At 43.4% G+C, this 22,675-nt stretch overlaps 1 pseudogene across 1 annotated transcript in view; it reads left to right on the top strand.

Annotated features, from left to right (window-relative positions):
• Positions 1-22,675, top strand: part of LOC308169839 (protein regulator of cytokinesis 1-like) — a 194,852-nt pseudogene that overhangs the window by 169,619 nt on the left and 2,558 nt on the right. The window lies entirely within an intron of this gene.

Raw genomic sequence — 22,675 nt, forward strand, 5'->3', positions numbered from 1 at the left:
TTGAGAAGCAATGGAAATGAATCAAGAAATTGATAGAGTAGGCTAACTTACATTATCATTGTTCTATATGCAACAGAACAGATCACCCAGCATTGCTAATGAAAATAATCAACGAATGTGAGTCTAATACCAATACTTGCTCAATAGGTCTTAAAATCTATTAAAAGTGGTCTTATAAAGGTCTTAAATGTAACTTGTTGAAACCTGCAGGAACCCGCATAATTATTTTGAGAACAGGTTGCTTACATTAATTATGAGTGTGTTAAGGTCAGGGCCATCGCTACTTACACGCGCATCATTGTTAGACCACTGTTAATGATAGAGCTAACCATCTACAGGCAACAAAAAAGTGTCACCTTTTTGGACCATCGCCAGTTTGCACCCCTAAACCTTTGCGTGATGGCGGTAGACCACCAGAACCAGACGAAGGGGAAGGGGAAGTTCCTTCGAAGCGAGGATGATCAAGATTCTGATGATTCTGATGATCAAGATTCTGAAGAAGAGGAGGAGAAAGAGGGGGAAAGAGAGGATGATCAAGATTCTGAAGAGGAGGAGGTTTATGAGGAGGAACAGGAAGAGGACGAAGAGAGGGAGGAAACAGAGCAGGATGTGAGCATTATATTTTTGCAAGTATTGTAGCACTGTTTTGTTCAGTTAAATGCATACAATAGATAGACCTACAATGAGTTTCATTGCTACCCAATCATGGACAAATGTATTTAAGTTCAAGTAAGTGATATCCTGAATGCTAAATAAACAAAACACCTTTTTGTAATCCACAGTCAGACTCTGAGTCTGCAGGTCCATCAAATCTTGCGCCAACTGTTCCTCCCGTAAGTATTATGTGGCTACAACCTGATGAAATCAGTGGTAATCACCATTAATATGGTTATTAAACGGTTATGACAACTACACAGCTGAAAGCATCATTTTTGTCCATTGTCAATGGAATTATTCCAAAGACACTCATCAAATCTTTATGCCCTTAATTATATATTTTTTTATTCAGAATGAGGACCACATCTACTCGTCCCCAACGCTAAAAAAGAAGAGGCCGATGCAGGAACCCATGCTTGTCATACACAAGATTCCAGCCAAACTACTCCGGCGACATCTGTTTGATGTTGAGGAGATCGAGCAGGACATTTTGATGGAGCAGGACATTTTGATCGAGCTGGACCAGGACATTTTGTAATTTATTTTATATATATTTTTATTCATTGCCAGCCACCATTTTTTTTTCTAATATTGAGGCTGAAGGGGTCCTGAACCCTGTTGTGCCGAGTTCTCCCTCTGTGCAAGAAACTTTCAGTTCAGTGGCGCCAATCGAGGGGCACAGAGGAGTCGGTGCGTTGACGGGGGCAAGGACCCGGCGAAAGCGTTGACATGGAGACGTCTCCTCAAGACTGCCAGGGTTGGATCCGACATTCCAGGAGATACTTCCCAATATGTATTGCCAGGGAACACATTAGATGTGATGTCGATGAGAATCTGTGGCCAGATGCAGACCAGAGGGTGGACCAGAACCCTCAGGAGTGAGACATTTTGTAATTTCTATTGTATAGTATTGTTGTATTGTATTGCCCTGGAATATATTTTTTGTTGTGTGTTTGAACTTTTTATTTTTCACTTTTCATTTTACACAAGTAAACTGTAACTTGTAAGTGACTTACTTACTGTAACTTACTTTCTGCAAAGATACTGAAAAAATAAAAACACTAAAGGATGGAAGCAAATTGTGGCGTTTCTGATTCATTCTTGTTGCCTAATACTTTACAGTTTTACAGTCAACTATTCTGTCTATGATTACTATAAATCAAACCATTTTTATAATGAAATATTCATTCTTGTGAAAATCATTAAAACGATGTAATGCTCCCTGTTGTTAGTGTTTTGTAAGTCAGACTGTGTATGTTTCTGAGTGAATATTGTTGCCAGTGTGGTTGAACGAGCTTCTTTTAAGACATGAATGAAGTGATTGGCCAACACGAGTGTTACTAATGCAGACTGTATGAAGAGTTGTGAATCTGTGGCTTCAGTATTGAACACTGTGACTTAGCGACCGTAAAAAACTATAATAGCTTAATTAGTTAATTAATTGACATGGGCCTATGCTATATAAGCAGAGCCTGCTCATATACCTATAGGCTAGTTAAAATCAACTATGGCATGTCCATTTCTGAACAACCCTGTGAATGTAGAGGCGCAGATCATCCGAAGAGAATTCTATCCACCAGCTCCAAGAGTCTTCAGGGACAGAAGTAACCCACTGGCCTTTCCTGATGAGTACCTGTGGGAGAGCTACAGGTTCAGCAGGCGCAGCATAGTTTATCTATGTAGTCTGCCGGAGCCACACATCTGGAGGCACACACACCGTAGCCAAGCCAGAAAAGAAAATACCTTTGAATTTGTATTTGCTGGCAAAAAACACTACAAGGACACCTTTGCCAACAGAGGAGCTTGTACTTCTGCAAGCGGGACTGGGAAGACGGACAGTGTCCATTATTGAAGACAGCAACCACACAGAGGTACAGTTATCAAGCCCAGTAGTTTGTCTCAGCATGACATGCAGTCACCACAAGACTCAGGGCCGGTTGCTCAGACAGGGCTTAAATAAAGACAGGACTAGGCCTAATCTTGACTAGTTAAACTAGGTCATTTAAGCCGCTTGCATGAAAGTATCTCAACTGTGGCTTAGTAAGTCGGAGACTATGGAGTCCTGGAGTAAGATAAGTAAGCCTTATTGCAAACACCTGGATTAAGCCTCATTTGAGGGAGGCGGAGCCAGGCTAGTTCATACAATGGTCCCCATGAAAACCCGGAATGGAACAGAAAACACAATTTTTAGTGAGAACATTGATAGAAAACAATACCAGGAGATTTTATTTTGAAAGCAAATGGTTTTTATCTTAATTGTCAGAAAAATATGTAAGAAACTGATGTGACTGATGTGGATCTTGAGATGGAAAAATGGCAGTGGCAACCAGAATTCGTTCAAAGAACTACACTGAGTTGGAAAAGACACTACTAAAACAAATTGCATCAAACCATCCAATCATTGAAAGTCAAAACCATACTGCTGCTACCGAGCAAAAGAAGAAGAGTAGTTGGATTGCAATTAGCAGTGAATTTAATGCAAATGAAAAAGTAACAAAACGAACAGTACAGCAACTTCAGGTGAGATCTTCATTCATCTCTTCATGAGATTATCAGCATTTCACTTCTTATTTGCTGCTTTTTTTGGCCTCGGCTCACCTGTAAAAGAGATGCAAATCTCAGTGTGACTTCCCTGGATAAATAAAGGTTAAATAAAAAAAAATATCATATTTGTGTAAGATAATTCATATTGAATGACATCTGCTTTTTTCGACTCTCTGGAAGAACATCAAACTGACTTTAAAAAAACAGAGTGCAGAAGCCAGAAGAGAGCGATTCACTACTGGTGGCGGACCACCAAAAGATCACCAAACTGATGAATTCAGTGATGTGCTTTCTGGAATGATAGAGCACCAGCAACCCCTGGATGGTATTCCAGATGACCATTTGGACAGTGCAAATGAAGAACTGAGCCTGAGCCCAAACCTCCATATTCAACTGTCAATCTTCATTCTAAGGTTCATATAAGTAAATGTGTGCTTCTAACACTGTTCATTTTCCCAGAGGAAACAATTGTGACCCAAGTGACAGAGCCAGTGCACAATGAGTGTTTACCGTCCACATCTGCTGCCGCCATAACTGAAGTTGTCAGCACCTGTCAGCGAAGAAGAATAAAGATGACAATGCATGAAAAGTTAGCCAGAGAATTTCATGAAGAGAAAATGAAATATCTAAAGGAAGAACATGACTGGTGTTTGAACTTTTTATTTTTCACTTTTCATTTTACACAAGTAAACTGTAACTTCTGAAAAAATAAAAACACTAAAGGATAGAAGCAAATTGTGGCGTTTCTGAATCATTCTTGTTGCCTAATACTTTACAGTTTTACAGTAAACTATTCTGTCTATGATTACTATAAATCAAACCATTTTTATAATGAAATATTCATTCTTGTGAAAATCATTCAAACTATGTAATGCTCCCTGTTGTTAGTGTTTTGTAAGTCAGACTGTGTATGTTTCTGAGTGAACATTGTTGCCAGTGTGTGGTTGAACAAGCTTCTTTTGAGACATGAATGAAGTGATTGGCCAACATGAGTGTTAGTAATGCAGACTGTATGAAGAGTTGTGAATCTGTGGCTTCAGTATTGAACACTGTGACTTAGCGACCGTAAAAAACTGTAATAGCTTAATTAGTTAATTAATTAATTGACATGGGCCTATGCTATATAAGCAGAGCCTGCTCATATACCTATAGGCTAGTTAAACTGTTAACTGTTACGCTAGCTCCTGTGTTACTGTTACTGTTACGCTAGCTCCTTTGTTACTGTTATGCTAGCTCCTGTGTTACTGTTACGCTAGCTCCTGTGTTACTGTTACTGTTATGCTAGCTCCTGTGTTACTGTTACGCTAGCTCCTCTGTTACTGTTACGCTAGCTCCTGTGTTACTGTTACTGTTACGCTAGCTCCTGTGTTACTGTTATGCTAGCTCCTGTGTTACTGTTACTGTTACGCTAGCTCCTGTGTTACTGTTATGCTAGCTCCTGTGTTACTGTTACGCTAGCTCCTGTGTTACTGTTACGCTAGCTCCTCTGTTACTGTTACGCTAGCTCCTCTGATACTGTTACTGTTATGCTAGCTCCTGTGTTACAGTTACTGTTATGCTAGCTCCTCTGTTACTGTTACTGTTATGCTAGCTCCTGTGTTACTGTTATGCTAGCTCCTCTGATACTGTTACTGTTATGCTAGCTCCTGTGTTACTGTTACTGTTACGCTAGCTTCTGTGTTACTGTTACTGTTATGCTAGCTCCTCTGTTACTGTTACGCTAGCTCCTGTGTTACTGTTACTGTTACGCTAGCTCCTGTGTTACTGTTATGCTAGCTCCTGTGTTACTGTTACTGTTACGCTAGCTCCTGAGTTACCGGTACTGTTACTGTTACGGTAGCTCCTGTGTTACTGTTACTGTTACGCTAGCTCCTGTGTTACTGTTATGCTAGCTCCTGTGTTACTGTTACTGTTACGCTAGCTCCTGTGTTACTGTTACTGTTATGCTAGCTCCTGTGTTACTGTTACTGTTATGCTAGCTCCTGAGTTACCGGTACTGTTACTGTTACTGTTACGCTAGCTCCTGTGTTACTGTTACGCTAGCTGGTACTACTACTACTAGTCTAGTCTACTGCTGAAGCTGCAGCAGTTTAGAAGACTTATAAACTGTTTGATAACTTGGCACTCATGTAAACAAAACTTGCTATTTCAGACACCCACTACAGAACAGGAATGGTTGGACATCGCCCAAGACTTCCATCAGAAGTGGCAATTCAACCACTGCCTTGGCGCGATCGATGGAAAGCACATCAATATGTTGCCACCAGCACACAGTGGAAGCACTTTTCGTAACTATAAAGGACGATTCTCTGTGTCGATGATGGCTGTTGTTGATGCCAGGTACTGGTTCAGGTACAAACGTGTGGGAGCACAGGGCAGAGCATCAGATGCAGGAGTGTTTGCAGTCAGATTTCAAGCAAGCACTTGACCACGGTCTCCTCAATCTTCTCCCGGGCTCTGACATACAAGCCCTTGTTTGTTGGAGATGATGTCTACCCTCTGCGCCTTGACCTGATGAAACCATACCCATTCCGCAACATGGACCATCAACAGAGAGTCTTTAACTACAGACTTTCTCGCGCACGCAGAGTGGTTGAAAATGGGTTTGGCATATGGGCAAACAGGTGGAGAGTATTCCTCACCACTATAATGCTGAACCCTGACAAGGTGCAGAAGATGGCTTTTGCTACTGTGTGTCTCCACAATTACTTGCGCGAGGTGAGGTCTGACGCATACACACCTCCAGGGCTGGCTGACAGAGGATGAAAACCACAGGCTTGTGGAGGGTACATGGAGAGTTGATGGCCCAGGAGCCATGCTCCCTCTTCAACCAGGAAGATGTGGCAACAGCTCCATGGCTGCCAAAGAAGTCAGAGACAACCTGAAGAGCTACTTTGTTACACCAGCAGGCCAGGTTGACTGGCAGGATGACTACATATAGACTTTTGAAAAATGCAGTGTGCTATTTGTGGTAGTTCTGATGCCAAATTGTTTATATTTTTGTCACTAGCAGTGTGCTATTTGTGGTAGTTCTGGAGGCCCTGAACACATTTGACATTTTCCGAGCAGGTTGTCGGGAGAGTTGATTGCACAATTGAAGAGAATTGACTCTTAACACCTCACACCACAGGATTTTGTTATAGGAAAATGTTAAGATCCATCTGATAATCGGGCGTTTTCTGTCGTTTTCAGACATCCGAATTAGCGACCGTAAAAAACTGTAATAGCTTAATTAGTTAATTAATTAATTGACATGGGCCTATGCTATATACGCAGAGCCTGCTCATATACCTATAGGCTAGTTAAAATCAACTATGGCATGTCCATTTCTGAACAACCCTGTTAATGTAGAGGCGCAGATCATCAGAAGAGAATTCTTTCCACCAGCTCCAAGAGTCTTCAGGGACAGAAGTAACCCACTGGCCTTTCCTGATGAGTACCTGTGGGAGAGGTAGAGGTTCAGCAGGCGCAGCATAGTTTATCTATGTAGTCTGCCGGAGCCACACATCAGGAGGCACACATACCGTAGCCAAGCCAGAAAAGAAAATACCTTTGAATTTTTATTTGCTGGCAAAAAACACTACAAGGACACCTTTGCCAACAGAGGAGCTTGTACTTCTGCAAGCGGGACTGGGAAGACGGACAGTGTCCATTATTGAAGACAGCAACCACACAGAGGTACAGTTATCAGCCCAGTAGTTTGTCTCAGCATGAATAATTTAATAATTTTGCCATTTAGCAGACGCTTTTATCCAAAGCGACTTACAATTACGAATTACAGGGACATTCCCCCTGGAGTAACTGAGGGCTAAGTGCCTTACCCAAGGGCACACTAGTAGTGGTGTGGCTTCAGGCGGGATTTGAACTCACAACCTTCCGACCCCAAGTCCAACTCACTATCCACTAGACCACCACTACCCCCCATGACATGCAGTCACCACAAGACATGGCCTTAGTCATGTGCCACTTATCACTGATGTTCTTTCTCTGTCCCTCTGTCTGATTTGCTTACCCAAGATTTCAAGGATTCTGACGGAGACATTTCCGAAAATGCAGGCTCTTTGCGGAGGATGGCTCGGCACTTGACCACAGCTCAGTCTGTCTGCATAGGCCTGCGTTTTTTTTGCATGTGGGGCATTCTTGTACACGGTTGGAGACGCAGAAGGTCTTGCAAAGGCAACGGTATGCCGGGAAGTAAGAAGGGTGTACCTTGCTCTAAAGCATTACCTCACTCATGGATGTATTCAATAATAACCTCACCACTTAAGCACCCCCTGAGTATTTCTAGAACTGCTGATCTCCTGGGACTTTCATGCACAACAGTCTCTAGAGTTGACTCGCAAATGGTAGAAAAAATATCCAGTGAGCGACAGTTTCTGCAGATGGAAATACCTTGTTGATGAGACAACGGAGGTCAACGGAGAACAGCCAGACTGGTTAGAGCTGACAGAACGGCTATGAACGGCAGAACGGCTACCATGATAATGGTTTGCCTGCTGCAAGGGGGAGTTTCTCCTAATTTCTTTTCCATGCGGCTCTACAGACAGATTTGTGGTTCATCACCTCTTCCTGGAAATGAGAAAGAAAAACGTTTTTTAAACAGTTAAGTATAATATATTTCAACATATTTATCTGCTCAACATATTCATAATGTTCACACACTGTACAATGGAAGCAGTCGGTAGGTTGTTACAGTGCTTATTTCAGAGCAACTGACACATTTAGATTTATGTCTTTCACTTCTTACATTTACAGATTCAGAGATTCAGCCTGTCCATATTTGGTGCCTTGGAGGCGGTGAAGGCCCATTGCCAAGCCTTCGCAGGCATTTTCCTGGAGGACCAAAGATCCTTGCTTGCGGCAGACGTGGTGGCGGCGTTTACCCCGTCAAGACTGTCGCTGCCTGGGTCCAACAGGAGGAGGAGTGAGACCAGGACCATAGTCTTTTGGAGGGACTGGCTCCAGCAGGTGGAGGGTAAGAAAGTGCCAAATATGAACATGTTTTGTAGTTTATGTGAAGTGTTTGTAAAACTAAAACATTTAAGAGGGGGGAAAGGGACACCTAAACTGTTTTCTGTAGTACCGTGGTTAAGCTTACTGTTAATTAATGTTTATTCCTTCCTAGTAAATCATTATTTTGGCCAGCATTTATTTACAGTCACATACAGAAGCAGAGGGCGCTCTTAATACTGTACAATGTACATATTGTGTAGCTAACTCTCAGAGAGCAAGTGGAGTGTTGTGCGTGCACATGAAACTACTATGTGCTGGCTGGAGTTTTTCAGTCCACCAAAATACACATCAGTAGTCTAGTCTATTCAAGTGTACAATATTAACATAATACCCTCTTTTATTTTATTATTAGAATGTAAAGAGTAAAATAACTGTTAGAAAGGTTCCAATATTCTAAGTCCACAGGTTTAGGTCACAGGTAAAGAGCTTCAGTCAAGCAGCACACCTGTCTCAACACCAGCGCATTCACACTGGAGAGAAGCCTTTTCACTGCTCCCAGTGTGGGAGGAGCTTCAGCCGGTCAGATACTCTGAAGAAACACAAGTGTGATTTTACTTAAAGATGTTAAAGTTGTTTAAGATGTTAAAGTTGTTTAAGATGTTAAAGTTGTTAAAGTTGTTAGAGTTGTTTAAGTTTAAAGTTGTTAAAGTTTAAGATGTTAAAGTTGTATTTATACTTTCTACCTTTTTGTACATAATATAGTGATATGATTAGAACATGTAAGTCCACGATTATTATATTTGGTTATCATTTCCACCTTAAGAGCTAAGCTGTGCGTAATATCACCTGCCACCTTAAGTGCGCAGTGCATTCTGGGAATCTGGGCCGCATTGATTCAGACCGGAGAACAAGTCACAAGTTTCTCATGTTACAACTCCAACCAGTTAGCATCGTTGTGCAGCATTACAGTGTCAATGTGCGTCACTGAACTACGAGGCCAGTAGAGGACCGTGTGGACCAGAACACTGACGTGGAGTTCCCGCAGCAGCAGAAGCTGATCACCTATCCGCCGGGGGTGAAGGGGATCACGGATAAGATCAGCAACGATGAGATGGTCAAACGGTTGAAGAACCACACACACACCCACAGGGTTTCCGCGGATCCTTAAAAAGTCTTAAATTCATGTATCTAAAATGAAGGCCTTAAAATGTCTTAAATTCATTACAAATGTCTTAAACTGGTCTTAAATACTTTACCCAAACGTCTTAAAATTGTCGGGGCAGGACTATTTAATTTAACTTTTTCTCGCGGCATTTTTCTATTGAGCAAACGTTTAATTTCATTGAGTAGCGCGCAGACTCCTCCGCCTTGCGTTCCTTTGGTTATAGTCAGCTGCAGTGCTTGCTACCTAGCATTAGCCAGTCTGCGAGATGGGGAAGTGCAAGTTCAACGAGAGGTGGCTTGACGACAGAAGATTTTGCGATTGGCTTAAGTCCACCGGCTACCCAGAAGAAGCAAGATGCACTGTGTGTAGGAAAACATTCAAACTCGGCACCATGGGCATTAAGGCGGTTGAGAGCCACCTGCAAAGCGAGAGGCATAAAACGGCTGCTAAGGGCCAACAGCAGACGCCAGGAATCTCTCAGTTCTGCGTGTCTGCCCCGGGCTCAGCGCCCCAGACAACGGCTGCCGCTGCTAGCAGCACTGCTAGCGATCTCAGAGCAACGTTTGGTGGAACACCTACACTGAAATCGGAGATTGTGTGGGTTCTCAATACAGTGGTAAAGCACCAGTCCTACTCCTCCAACGAGGGGATTGGAGATATCTTTCGGATTATGTTTCCCGACTCCCAAATCGCCACTACATTTGCTTGTGGAAAGGACAAGGCGTCATACATAATACGTTTCGGATTAGCTCCTTACGTCAGAAACGAGCTGATCGCGAATGTGAACGAGTCAGTTTTTGTTCTAATGTTTGACGAGAGTTTGAATCATGCCACAAAAAACAAGCAACTCGACGTTTCTGAATTACACGGTCTCCGTCAACAAATTACCAAACCCACTAGGGTGTGTATTTCTACTCAAACCACCATAGATCTCATTCTAACATCGGATGAGTCCAAAATCTCCAAGAGTGGGGTTATTGTATGTGGGCTAAGTGATCATTACATGATCTTTTGCACTCGTAAAAAACAAAAACCCAAGGCTGGCGGTCATAAAACTATAACTACTAGATCCCTTAAATCCTATTCTAGTGAGGCCTTAAACCATAAACTGGAGAATCAAGACTGGTTTGATGAACTAAAATGCACACAGGTTGAAGAGGCATGGCTAGGTTTCAAAACCAAATTCCTAAATATTATTGACAGTATAGCCCCCATGAGAACCACCAGGGTTAAAACCCGATCGGAACCATGGATGAATTCGGACATTCTAAATGCTATGAAAGTCAGAGACCTAAAATGCTCTGAAGTTCAAAAATGCAAATCAAAATTAGTGAAACACTTAAACGAAGATCACAAAACCCACTTTGAGAAAATTAAAAAACAATGCAACAAACTATGCAATCAGGTAATTACCATGACCAAATCTGCTAAGAAAGAATACCTCGATAACAAAATCGAAGAAAACTTAAACAAACCACGTGACCTTTGGAAGCTACTTAATAGCCAACTAGGTTGCAGTCAAAAACTCAAAACCAGGTCTACAAACATCAGCATAAAATCTGGTGATTCTCTCCTTACAGACAAGCTGGATGTGGCTAAGTGCTTAAACACTTTCTTTACAACCATAGCCACTAAATTAGTTAACAATCTACCACCCCACTCAGGGCGTTATGGTGTAGAGCACATCCGTGAGTTCTACAATAAACTGGGTGTACGCAATGATGATTTTAAACTCTCCATGGTGTCAAACGATGAGGTGTTTAAAAAGCTAGGCGCTCTACACTCAGAAAAGGCCACGGGCCATGACAATATTCCAGCCAGATTTCTAAAAGACTCAGCTGCCTCCATTACCCCAATCATCACCCACATAATAAACCTCTCCATCAAACAGGGACACGTCCCCCTTGACTTTAAAATAGCAAGGGTAACCCCACTGTATAAAAAAGGAAGCAAATTAGACCCAGGCAACTACCGACCTGTTTCTATTCTTAATTCCATCTCGAAACTTATGGAAAAAATAGTTTATGAACAGGTCGATAGGTACCTTACCGAAAAAAAGCTGATGTATGAATTTCAATCAGGATTCAGAACATCCCATTCCACTGACACATGCCTTCTCTATTTGAACGACCACATCAACCATGAGGTGGACTCGGGCAAGTACTGCGGCATGGTCATGCTGGACCTCCAGAAGGCCTTCGACACAGTAGATCACCACATATTGTTAGATAAACTGAAAGCAATTGGGTTCGATAGAACATCGGTGAGCTGGATGCAATCCTACTTAGAGGGGAGGGAACAGGTGGTTAGTGTGAACGGAACACTGTCCCCCCCCCTCCCAGTGACCTGCGGCGTTCCACAAGGAAGCATTTTGGGACCTTTACTGTTCCTAATATATGTGAATGACATGTCATCAGCATGTAATTGCAATTTGTTCCTGTTCGCGGATGACTCGGCTCTGCTGGTCTCTGACAGGGACATATTGCAGGTGGAAAAAGCGCTAAGCACTGAACTGAGTAGAATCTGCATCTGGCTAGCTGACAATAAACTATCAATACACCTAGGTAAAACTGAAACCATCCTATACGGATCCCCATCTAAACTCAGAAAGGCTGAAAATTTTAAAATAAAAGTGGGTAACATTAATATCACAAGAAAAGAGGATATTACATACCTGGGCTCCATCTTAGAGGCAAATCTTTCCGGAGATAAAATGGCAGCAAAAGTAATCAAAAAAGTGAACAATAAAACTAGATTCTTGTACAGGATATCCTCACTTGTCAGTAAAAACACACTGAGGACCCTATCAGGAGCTCTCATTCAATGTCACTTCGACTATGCCGTAACATCATGGTACTATAGAACCACAAAGGCCCATAAAACAAGACTCCAGACAGCCCAAAATAAACTGGTTAGGCTTCTGCTAGGCCTCAACCCTAGGACACATCTAACCGCTGCTCATTTTTTGAGCCTTGATTGGCTACGAGTAGTTGACAGAGTGCAGCAGCTTGCACTGGGCCTAGTCTTCAAGATACGCTACACCACAAAGACACCCAAGTACCTGTCAACATACTTCCAAAAAGTGAACAACGTCCACACTTACAACACCAGAGGAAGCTCCACGAACCACGTTCAACCGCGTTGCACCACAAACAAGGGTTTAAACTCGTTTGCAAACTATGCAGTAAAGATGTGGAACGCCCTTCCTATAATCTTAAAGGAGTGCAAAACACTGCCCACCTTCAAAGACACTCTCAAAAAACATTTACAGGAGGCTGCAATCCGTAACTGGACCCTCTAAAACAAAAATCAGATTAAAAGACCTGAACTACCCACTGTACATACTTTGTGTTTTGTCCCCCGCCCCCACCTGTGGTGTATGTCCCCACCTGTCCTACCCGCTGTACATACCTTATGTTTTGTTGTATTGTTCTTCCCATGATGGATGTACGTTTATCTTGTAGATAGTAATAGTTATTTGTCTGTATTATCATGTAGATAGTACTAGTTCTTTTCTTATGTCTGTCTTACATGTAACGATGAATTGAAAATCAAGGACCCCAATTGAAATAAGCCAGTGGCTTTCTTGGGTTTTTATCCTCTTAGTTTGACCTTGTATGTAATATGTACTTTCATGTACCTACTTCTGCAAACATTCTAATAAAGTTTTCAATCAATCAATCAAAAATGCACGTGCGGTATTGGGTCGGCGATCAAGTGGAGTCGCGTTACCTGGGCTCGCAGTTCATGGGACACGCTAAAGCTCAAGATTTACTGCAACACTTCAAGGTAAGTGCATTTTGTCAATGACAAAGTATTAGCTTTACATTAATTTTGGCAGATACTGGCAATGTCATGTAGATTCAGTATAATAGTAGGCGTACCATAGGGAATGATGCGGTGTAGTCTAGTCATTTCCACGTTATAGAGAGCCACAGAGAGGGAGAGGGGACGCGGGAGCGGGCGGGGGGATGGTGGGGAGAGAGAGTATCTAAGGGCGTAGGGAGAGGGAGTAGATGGATGAGTTATAGTTTGTTAACTGAGGATGTGTGCAGACAGAATGTTAAAGTACATTGAACCATTGGCAATCATGCTATTATTATTGTTATTATAATCATCATTATCATCATCATTTATTATTATTGTTATTATTCTCATCATATTCATGTCATTCTCAGGAGTGTGTGGAGAGACTGAACCTGAGGAACATGGTGTCCATCTCCATGGATGGACCCAATGTTAACTGGAAGTTTCTGGAGCTTCTACAGCAAGAGCATGCTGAGCAGTATGGTGGTGCCCAGCTGGTTGTTGTGGGTAGCTGTGGGCTCCATACCCTACACAACGCATTCAAGTGTGGATTCTCCATGTGGCAACTGGAGAAGGTAAGATGATTATAACTATGAGAAGTAATCTTTCATTTGTCCCACAAGGCAAATTGGAATATTACAGCAAGTGGACACTTGACAGGATTTAAAGAGAGCATGAATTTACAGCTGTCCCATCGTGCTGATACCTTGCCGTGGTGGGGCAGCTTGTGTGCTTCTATGACTCTGAGCGCTATACCGGCCGGGGTTCACACCCCTGGCAGGTTCAACCAAGCCGGGCAGGTTTCAGAGGAGGGGCCAGACGAAAAGCAGCACCTGGTCCTCCAGGTTGGGGGTTGGGCGTGGGGCCAACAACCCCATCCCGTAGAAAACAATCCGTTACAAAAACGTTGACAACAGAACAGACCTCAGCCCTGGAAGAAGAAGGATCCTCAATGAGAGGAAATATGACGCTGTGTGATGAAAGCTGTCAAGTCACAGAAGTCACAGAGCCGAAACCCCTTCTGTCAACCAGAGACATACGAATTGGAACATGGAACGTCAGGACCTTGTATGAGACCGGAAAAACCATACAAGTAGCAGCAGAAATGAAGAGGTACAAACTAGATCTTTTAGGAATTAGTGAGTCACGATGGACACAATCTGGACAACAAAGACTGCAGACAGGAGAGCTGCTACTCTACTCTGGGCACGAAGAAGACAAAGCCCCTCACACTGAGGGGGTTGGCCTTTTGCTATCAACAACAGCAAAGAAAGCACTGATTGGATGGGAGGCACATGGATCAAGAATTATAACAGCCACCTTCAGAACCAAGAAAAGGAAAATCAAGTTGAACGTGATACAATGCTATGCACCAACCAATGACAGTGACGATGGAAAAAAGGATGAGTTCTACAACAGACTGCAGAGCATCCTGGATCAACAAAAAGGAAAAGACATCAACATTCTCATGGGGGACTTCAATGCAAAGATTGGCAGAGACAACACAGGCTTCGAAAAAGTGATGGGAAAGCATGGCCTAGGAGAAATGAATGAGAATGGAGAGAGATTTGTGGACACCTGTGCCCTGAACAACCTGGTTATCGGAGGAAGCGTCTTCCCACATAAGAGGATCCACAAGGCAACCTGGGTATCACCGGATGGAGTGACCGAGAACCAGATAGACCACTTCTGCATAACCAGCAAGTTCAGGAGATCACTACAGGACCTGCGAGTAAGGCGAGGAGCAGACATAGCATCAGACCACCACCTACTAAGCGCTATGCTCAAGTTGAAACTGAAGAAGCACTGGATGGAAACAACATCAAAGAAACAGAAATTCAATGTCCACCTCTTAAAAGACACACAGACAAGAGAAGTGTTCACACTGAAGCTGAAGAACAGATATCAAGCCTTGCAAGATCTAAGCAGTGACGAAGGAGACCAGCAAGACCAATGGGAAAGGATAAGGGAAACCCTCATAACAACATGTAAGGAAGTGATTGGAATAAAGAAGAGAAACCATAAAGAGTGGATATCAGCAGAAACACTACGCAACATAGAAGAAAGGAGACAGAAAAAGACAGACGTTAACAACAGCCGAACAAGGGCAACCAAGGCAAAAGCCCAAAGAGAGTACACTGAGGCAAACAGAAAGGTCAAAAGAAATGCCAAGAAGGACAAGCGAAACTACATCGACAACCTGGCTAAAGAAGCAGAAGAGGCAGCAGCAAAAGGAAACATGAAGGAACTGTATGACACCACCAAGAAACTGTCCGGAAAGTTCAGCAGACCAGAACGACCAATCAAAAACAAGGAAGGAAAGACCATCACAAGACTGGACCAACAGCAAGAGGGATGGCCAGAGTATTTTGAAGAACTCCTGAATAGACCGACACCACATAACCCCCCGGACATTCAACCTGCGGAGACTGACTTAGTCATCAACTGTGGAAAGCCCAGCAAGCAGGAAATCCAACAGGCCATTGCACAACTAAAGAATAGTAAGGCAGCAGGACCAGACAACATCCCTGCCGAGGCACTGAAGGCAGACATAGACACCTCGGTAGAGATGCTACACCCCCTGTTCGAGAAGATATGGGAGGAAGAGGAAGGGCCAACAGACTGGAAAGAAGGCTACTTGGTCAAAATACCTAAGAAAGGAGACCTCAGCCAATGCCACAACTACAGAGGAATCATGCTTTTATCAGTGCCAGGAAAAATCTTCAACAGAATCCTCCTCGAGCGAATAAAGAAAGTGGTGGATCCGCAGCTAAGAGACCAGCAGGCAGGCTTCCGACCCAATAGATCATGTGTAGACCAGATTGCAACCCTCCGAATCATAGTTGAGCAATCATTGGAATGGAACTCTCCATTATACATCAACTTTGTAGACTACGAGAAGGCATTTGACAGTCTCCACAGAAACACCCTCTGGAAATTGCTTCGACACTACGGCATACCAGAAAAGCTTGTCAACATCATGAGGAACTCCTATGAAGGAATGACCTGCAGAGTCATACACAGCGGGCAGCTCACACGAAGCTTCCAAGTGAAGACCGGAGTAAGGCAAGGCGGTATACTGTCCCCCTTCCTCTTCCTCCTGGCCATTGACTGGATATTGAAGACCACAACGGCACAGAGGAGAAACGGGATCCAGTGGACACTCTCAACACAACTGGACGACCTAGACTTCGCAGACGACCTTGCCCTACTATCCCACAGTCGACAACAGATGCAGGAGAAGACAAACATACTGGCAGACACCTCAACACAACTAGGCCTCAACATCCACCAAGCAAAGACCAAAATCCTAAAGATCAACACAAACAACGAAGACCCAGTAAACCTGGAGGGAACAGCACTCGAGGAAGTAGAATCCTTCACCTACCTAGGTAGCATCATAGACAAGAAGGGTGGCACGGAGGCAGATGTCAGAGCAAGAATCAGCAAGGCAAGGGCCTCATACATCCAACTAAAGAACATCTGGAGCTCCAAGGTAATCAGTCAGCGGACAAAGATCAGACTCTTCAAATCCAACATCAAGCCAGTACTCCTATACGGATCAGAGACGTGGAGGACAACCAAGATCACAATGACTAGAGTGCAGTCATTCATCAACAGATGCCTGAGGCGGATCCTGAACATCCACTGGCCAGATACCATCAGTAACAACGATCTCTGGCAGAGAACGGGCGAACAACCAGTGGAAGAACAAATCAAGAGAAGAAGGTGGGGATGGATCGGCCACACACTACGCAAACCAAACACCAGCACCACCAGACAGGCCCTTAGATGGAACCCCCAAGGCAAAAGGAAGAGAGGCCGGCCCAAGAACACCTGGCGCAGGGACTTGGAGACAGACATCACACAGAGTGGACTAACATGGAAACAGCTGGAAAGCAAAGCACAGGACAGAGGACCCTGGCGAACTGTTGTCGACGGCCTATGCTCCTCCAAAAGGAGCGATAGGCGTAAGTAAGTAAGTAATGAATTTACAGATGTTTCATACTATTAACTCCTAAGTTCTTTTTCTAAGGGTTTATGCAATCAAAAGTGTCTGCACACATTATGTGTACAGTTCAGTCATTCTGTCAGTTTAGTTCTGGTATGTGTCTGTGTGTGTGTGGTCTACTGGGGAGCGCTGCTGGTTGAGCAGTCTGATAGGGCAGTGAGGAAGGACCTGCAGTATTGCTCCCTTACACACTTTGTGTCATTCCCCATGAGAGATGATGGCTAATTCAGCATTCTCCTTTCTCCCACCAAGGTGTTGAGAGCAATGCACTTTGTTTTCCACAATACACCAGCGAGGAGGGATGACTTCATTGCCCTCACCAAATCCTCAGTCTTCCCATTACCATTCTGTGGCCATCGGTGGATTGAGAACCTGCCAGTTGTGGAGAGGGCTATAGAGGTAATTAAAATCTTGATTTATATAGCACCTTTCTAAACAAAGTTACAAGGTGCTGCACAATGTATGATAAAATAGACATGCATGATAAAATAATACATACACATGGTGGAATTAAAGGTATGGCCATCACTGGTGAAGTATGTGGATGCAGTGAAGACAAAAAAGTTGCCAAAGCCTGGGACAGCGTCATTTGACACCATCGAAGCAGCCCAGCGAGATCCGCTCATCTTGCCCAAGCTACAGTTCTTCATGGCCATCTCAAGGACCTTCACTCCCTTTCTCACAAAGTACCAGACTGACACACCAGTCATGCCATTCCTTGGCAAAGATTTGGCTGACTTGTCCAAGGTAATCAAATTAATAATGAACAATCAACAACAAAAGCAAAACAAGTTGAGTGTGTGTGGGCATGCTGAATGTGTGTGTGAGCAGGGAGAAATGGCAGATGCTACTGGGTGGCTTGATTAATTAAACTCGTCCTTAGTCAATACATAAAATTACTGAAATATTATGTTTTGGCTAAGTAAAGGTTACTTATCATACTGTTATTGATATATTGCATATGTGATATGATATTATTTTAAATAACTATATAGAAATGCATTTCATGGTTAATGTGGTTATCAAAGGTACTTGCTTTACAATCATCATGCATTTTCTTGTTACCCTTTCAGAGTGTGCTGAGGCGTTTCGTCAAGAGGGAGCATCTCAATGACATCACTCCACTGCAGCTGGTCAGGCTGGATGTCGCTGATCAGAAGAGCTGGGTCAACCCGAAGGAAGCCGACATAGGCCTGGGTGCTGAGGCAGCCCTCAAGGTAATTTAGATGTATTACTTAACTTTATATCAAATGATGGTCCATATACAGGCAGGAGAGAATACTGTGTTAGGCCATTCAGTTGTATTTAAAACACATTACCCATCTGTCAGGACCTCCAGAGAAAGGGCACCGTAGGGGAGCTCACTGCCCTAGAGTTTAGGAAGGACTGCATGACGGGTATGTCAAATATCCTAAAGAAAGTCCAGGACAGGAGCCCCCTGAAGTACCCCATCGTGAGACAGATGGCATGTCTGGACCCCACAGTCATGTACGCCGACCCAGACTGGTGCCAGGGAAGAATGAAAAGTCTAGTGCAGAAGTTACTGCAAGACAAGCAGTTGTCTGGAGGTGTCTCTGCTGGTATGAATAGTTAATAGAAAAGCTGGAAATGTTGTCCCTGATTATTAGCCAATGGACAATTGGACATAAGCCTGTCTGCTAATCAGGATTAATCATGTAAATAATATTTCACACATTTCCTTTCATCTGTTTTGTTATAGGTGATGTGATTATCCAACAGTTTGGGAACTTCCTGTCTGTTGAGGCTAAAAACGAGCACTTCCTGTCCTTCCAGCCCATGGAAACCAGGCTTGACGTGTTCCTGCATGGCTACCTCAGCCAACCCTACCCTGAGCTCTGGGGTTTCTGTCAGAAGCTTCTTCTCCTATCCCATGGGCAGGCGACAGTCGAGAGAGGCTTCTCCATTAACAAGGAGGTGGAGACCGTTAACATTCAGGAGGACACTGTCATTGCCCAGAGACTGGTCTGTGACTATGTTGCAGTTTGTGGGGGGGTTGCCAATGTCCCTCTCACCAAGGAGCTGCTAACTTCGGTGGGATCAGCAAGGTCAAAGTACAGAGAACACCTAGACCTGGAGAAGAGGAAGAGGCAAAGCGCTGCACAAGGGCAGAAAAGAAAAGCAGCAGAAGAGCACATCATCGAGCTGAAAAGGAAGAAGCAAACTCTTCTAGAGGTATCTGATTCTCTGGAGAAGGATGCAGACAAGTTTGCTGAGCAAGCTGAGGGGAAGTCCGGCACCTTGATGGCTCAGCTCATCACAAAGTCTAACGTCCTCAGGAAGAGATACAAAGAAAAAATGTGTGATTTGAAAAAAATGGAGGCAGAACTGGAGAGTAAGGCCACAGAATTGAGGCTCATGCCGTGAGTGTGTCAAGTAGATGGGGTTTTTTTGTTAGATGTTTCCGACCAACTAATTGCACTTTTAATTTAATTAAGTTATTGAACCAGAGCTTTTATGTTCAATAAACAAAACAAGTAAACTTGAATGAGTCTCATTGATTGACATGCTATGCTTGCATTGTAGTACAGTGGAATCCCCTAACCATCGCATATATATTTTTTTTCGGTCTTAAATTCCATTTAAAGTGGCATTAAAAAGGTCTTAAAAAGTCTTAAATTGAACTTGCTGAAACCTGCAGAAACCCTACAGTGTTGTTGCAGAGACTACGGGCCAAAGGCATCCGCAACCCAGACCACTCCAGAGCTCTCAGTATGTAGCAGTTTGACTATAGTGATCGTGATATAGAGCTGCTGCTGACACAATACTGACACAATACTCTTCTGAAAATCTGTTTCTGTGTCACATAGAGGGGCATGGCTTGGAACCAGATGTCTAGCACTGTCATTGTTTCATAGCATTGGATTAGGCCTCATAAAAGTGTTATACAACAGTTCCACCCAGCTCATTAGTTTCAAGTTTATTGTTACGTCACATTACACAAGTGTAAGAGAGGAACATTCTTAGGCTTTGGTTCTTGACATTGCAGCACAAGACAATAAGGAAATAGACATAATTCAAGATAATAAAAAAGTGACAATAGTACAGGACATAATTGACAGTAGTAAAGTGTCTGTGAGCTTAAGTATAGGTAGTCCGTATGCATGGGATGTGCTTGTGGATGATTGTCAATTGTCTACAGTAGGTTTGATTATGTTACATTATCTTCTCCCTGTTTGCCTGCATCCCTCCTCTCAGTCAAAGAGAAGTTGACGGCTGACCCAGACAGTGAGATTGCCACCACCAGTCTACGAGTGTCCTTACTTTGTCCAGTAGGTATACACTGTCTGTGCTCTCTATTCACAGCAGTCAGGCACCCACCTGTTTTGTCCATGTCCATATTCAATGCATGTTGATGTTGATGTGTGTGTGTTGTCAGCTTGGGAAGATGCGGCTGATGATCCCTTGTCGAGCGCTGACATGCTCCCACCTTCAGTGCTTTGATGCCACACTCTACATCCAAATGAATGAAAAGAAGCCCACCTGGGTGTGTCCTGTGTGTGACAAGAAGGCACCTTACGAGCACCTCATCATTGACGGGTGAGCATTGCACTTCTGTTAACCTCTAAACCTGGGATGGCATATGTCAACGACAAAGGGATGTCATTGATTAGTAAGACAAATCTAGACTGTAGATGTGCTGTATGTAAAGAGGACACAAGTTTGATTTCTAAAGAGCTTAGAGAGTGTTTTGCTTGTTGTTTTGTTTTGCACACGAATGTCCGAAAAAGTTGATAGGGCTTTCACACCGGCAAAGAACCGTTCCGGTTCGCGTTCGCGAAACCAAGCCTGGAACCGGCCGGCGCGTTCAGACCGAAACTCACTTGGTTCGGAGACTGAAAAGTTGATTCGCAATGGGAACCAGAAAATAGTGATTCTCAAGCGGGAACCAAAACGTAGAACAGTCACCTCGTCAGTGGGTGTGTCATATTCTAGGCTGCAAAGACCAGCAAGAAGGAAGGAGACAAAATGTAATGTAATCTAAATCTAATCATTAGTGATCAAAACAATTATCAAAAGTTTCATCATTCTCTCTATCTTCCTCACATGCTCAGCAAACACACATACGCACGTGCAAACGCACATTTCGTAAGCCATTTCTATTCCAGCAAGAACACATGTAGAAAGTGTATTTTGTTTTGTTTCATAGAAAATAGTGTTTATTTCAGATACTGTAGTGGAAAAATATTATCCTAATTTCCAGTGAAGTAGCCACCATCTAGTTGTGACATTTTTGTTTATCCCGCCCTTTCATCATTGATGAAGCGGATGGTTCTGGTTACACTGGTATGAACGCAGGCTGGTTCACCAGACAGCACCCAGGTTTGAAGTTTCCCGAACGCGAATGCGAACCGGAACGGTTCTTTGCCGATGTGAAAGCCCTATGAGTGGCTAAATTCTTGCTCTCTTCCCAGGTTGTTCATGGAGATCCTGAACAGCTGTGAGGACTGTGATGAGATCCAGTTCAAGGAGGATGGGAACTGGTGCCCTATGAGATCAAAGAGGGAGGTGCAGGAGGTGTCTGCTTCATATAACGGTGTAGACGGTATGTACTGTAGCTAGCTATGTGGCTATCAATCTCGCTCCAAAGCTCTTGATTTATCATATCATATATCCTTTGAGTTTGTTACTTTGGTTGGGTTGTTGAGTGGAATAATATGGACGTTTTGATTCTCTGTCCCTGTAGATTCGTGTCGGACGGTAGTGGCTGAGCACAGGAACAGTTCTTCCAGCAACAACTGTAAGAAAGTGGAGGTGATCGATCTGACGCTGGACAGCTCTTCTGACGATGACTTAGACGACGAGCCACCTCTAAAGAGGCCATGTCCTTCACTGTCACCTGGTTCTCCACCTTCACACAAGGGGTGAGCTCTCTGACCAATGACAACGAGGCTCAGAGTTTAGCCTATTCACTGAGCCATAACTAGGGATGTCCCGATTCCACTTTTTGACTACCGATACCTGCGCTTCAGGTGTCTGCGATACCGATATCAATCCGATAAATATTTAAATTTTTTACTCCTGAATAATAACAAATACTTCCCCATTATATAGTCCACAACAATAGTTGGCTGACTGCCAGCCTTTATTCAAGCAACAAAAACAGTACTCTGCAGTACTCAGTGACCAACTGGTTTAAAGTTAACAATTTAGCAGCATTCAGCATTGTAGAAAAAAAAAAGTTACTGTCTGATTTCTAGTTTTAGTGCCTACAGGTTTTTATTCAATTATCCTCTCTTACAAATGGCAAAGCAATTATTACCTTTTTTAAAGTGTAACCTGGTGACACCCACTGGTGAGACCATAATCCTGTCGCAGAATCGATGGGGTCGAAAAGTGAAACTTTTTTCTGGTTTTCGTTTTTTTTCATAACAGGCAAGTTGAGTCAAGTAGCCCATTGTAGTGTTTGCAATTATCCTACCCATGCCTGAACTGTACCCTGTCTGAACCCACTAAAGAAACCTGAACACAAAGTCAATCTCCTGTCATGTGTGTCCTGATCAACGCCCCGGGGGCGA

Source organism: Nansenia antarctica, assembly GCF_963989245.1.
Source record: "Nansenia antarctica genome assembly, chromosome: 14".
Lineage (NCBI taxonomy): Eukaryota > Metazoa > Chordata > Actinopteri > Argentiniformes > Microstomatidae > Nansenia > Nansenia antarctica.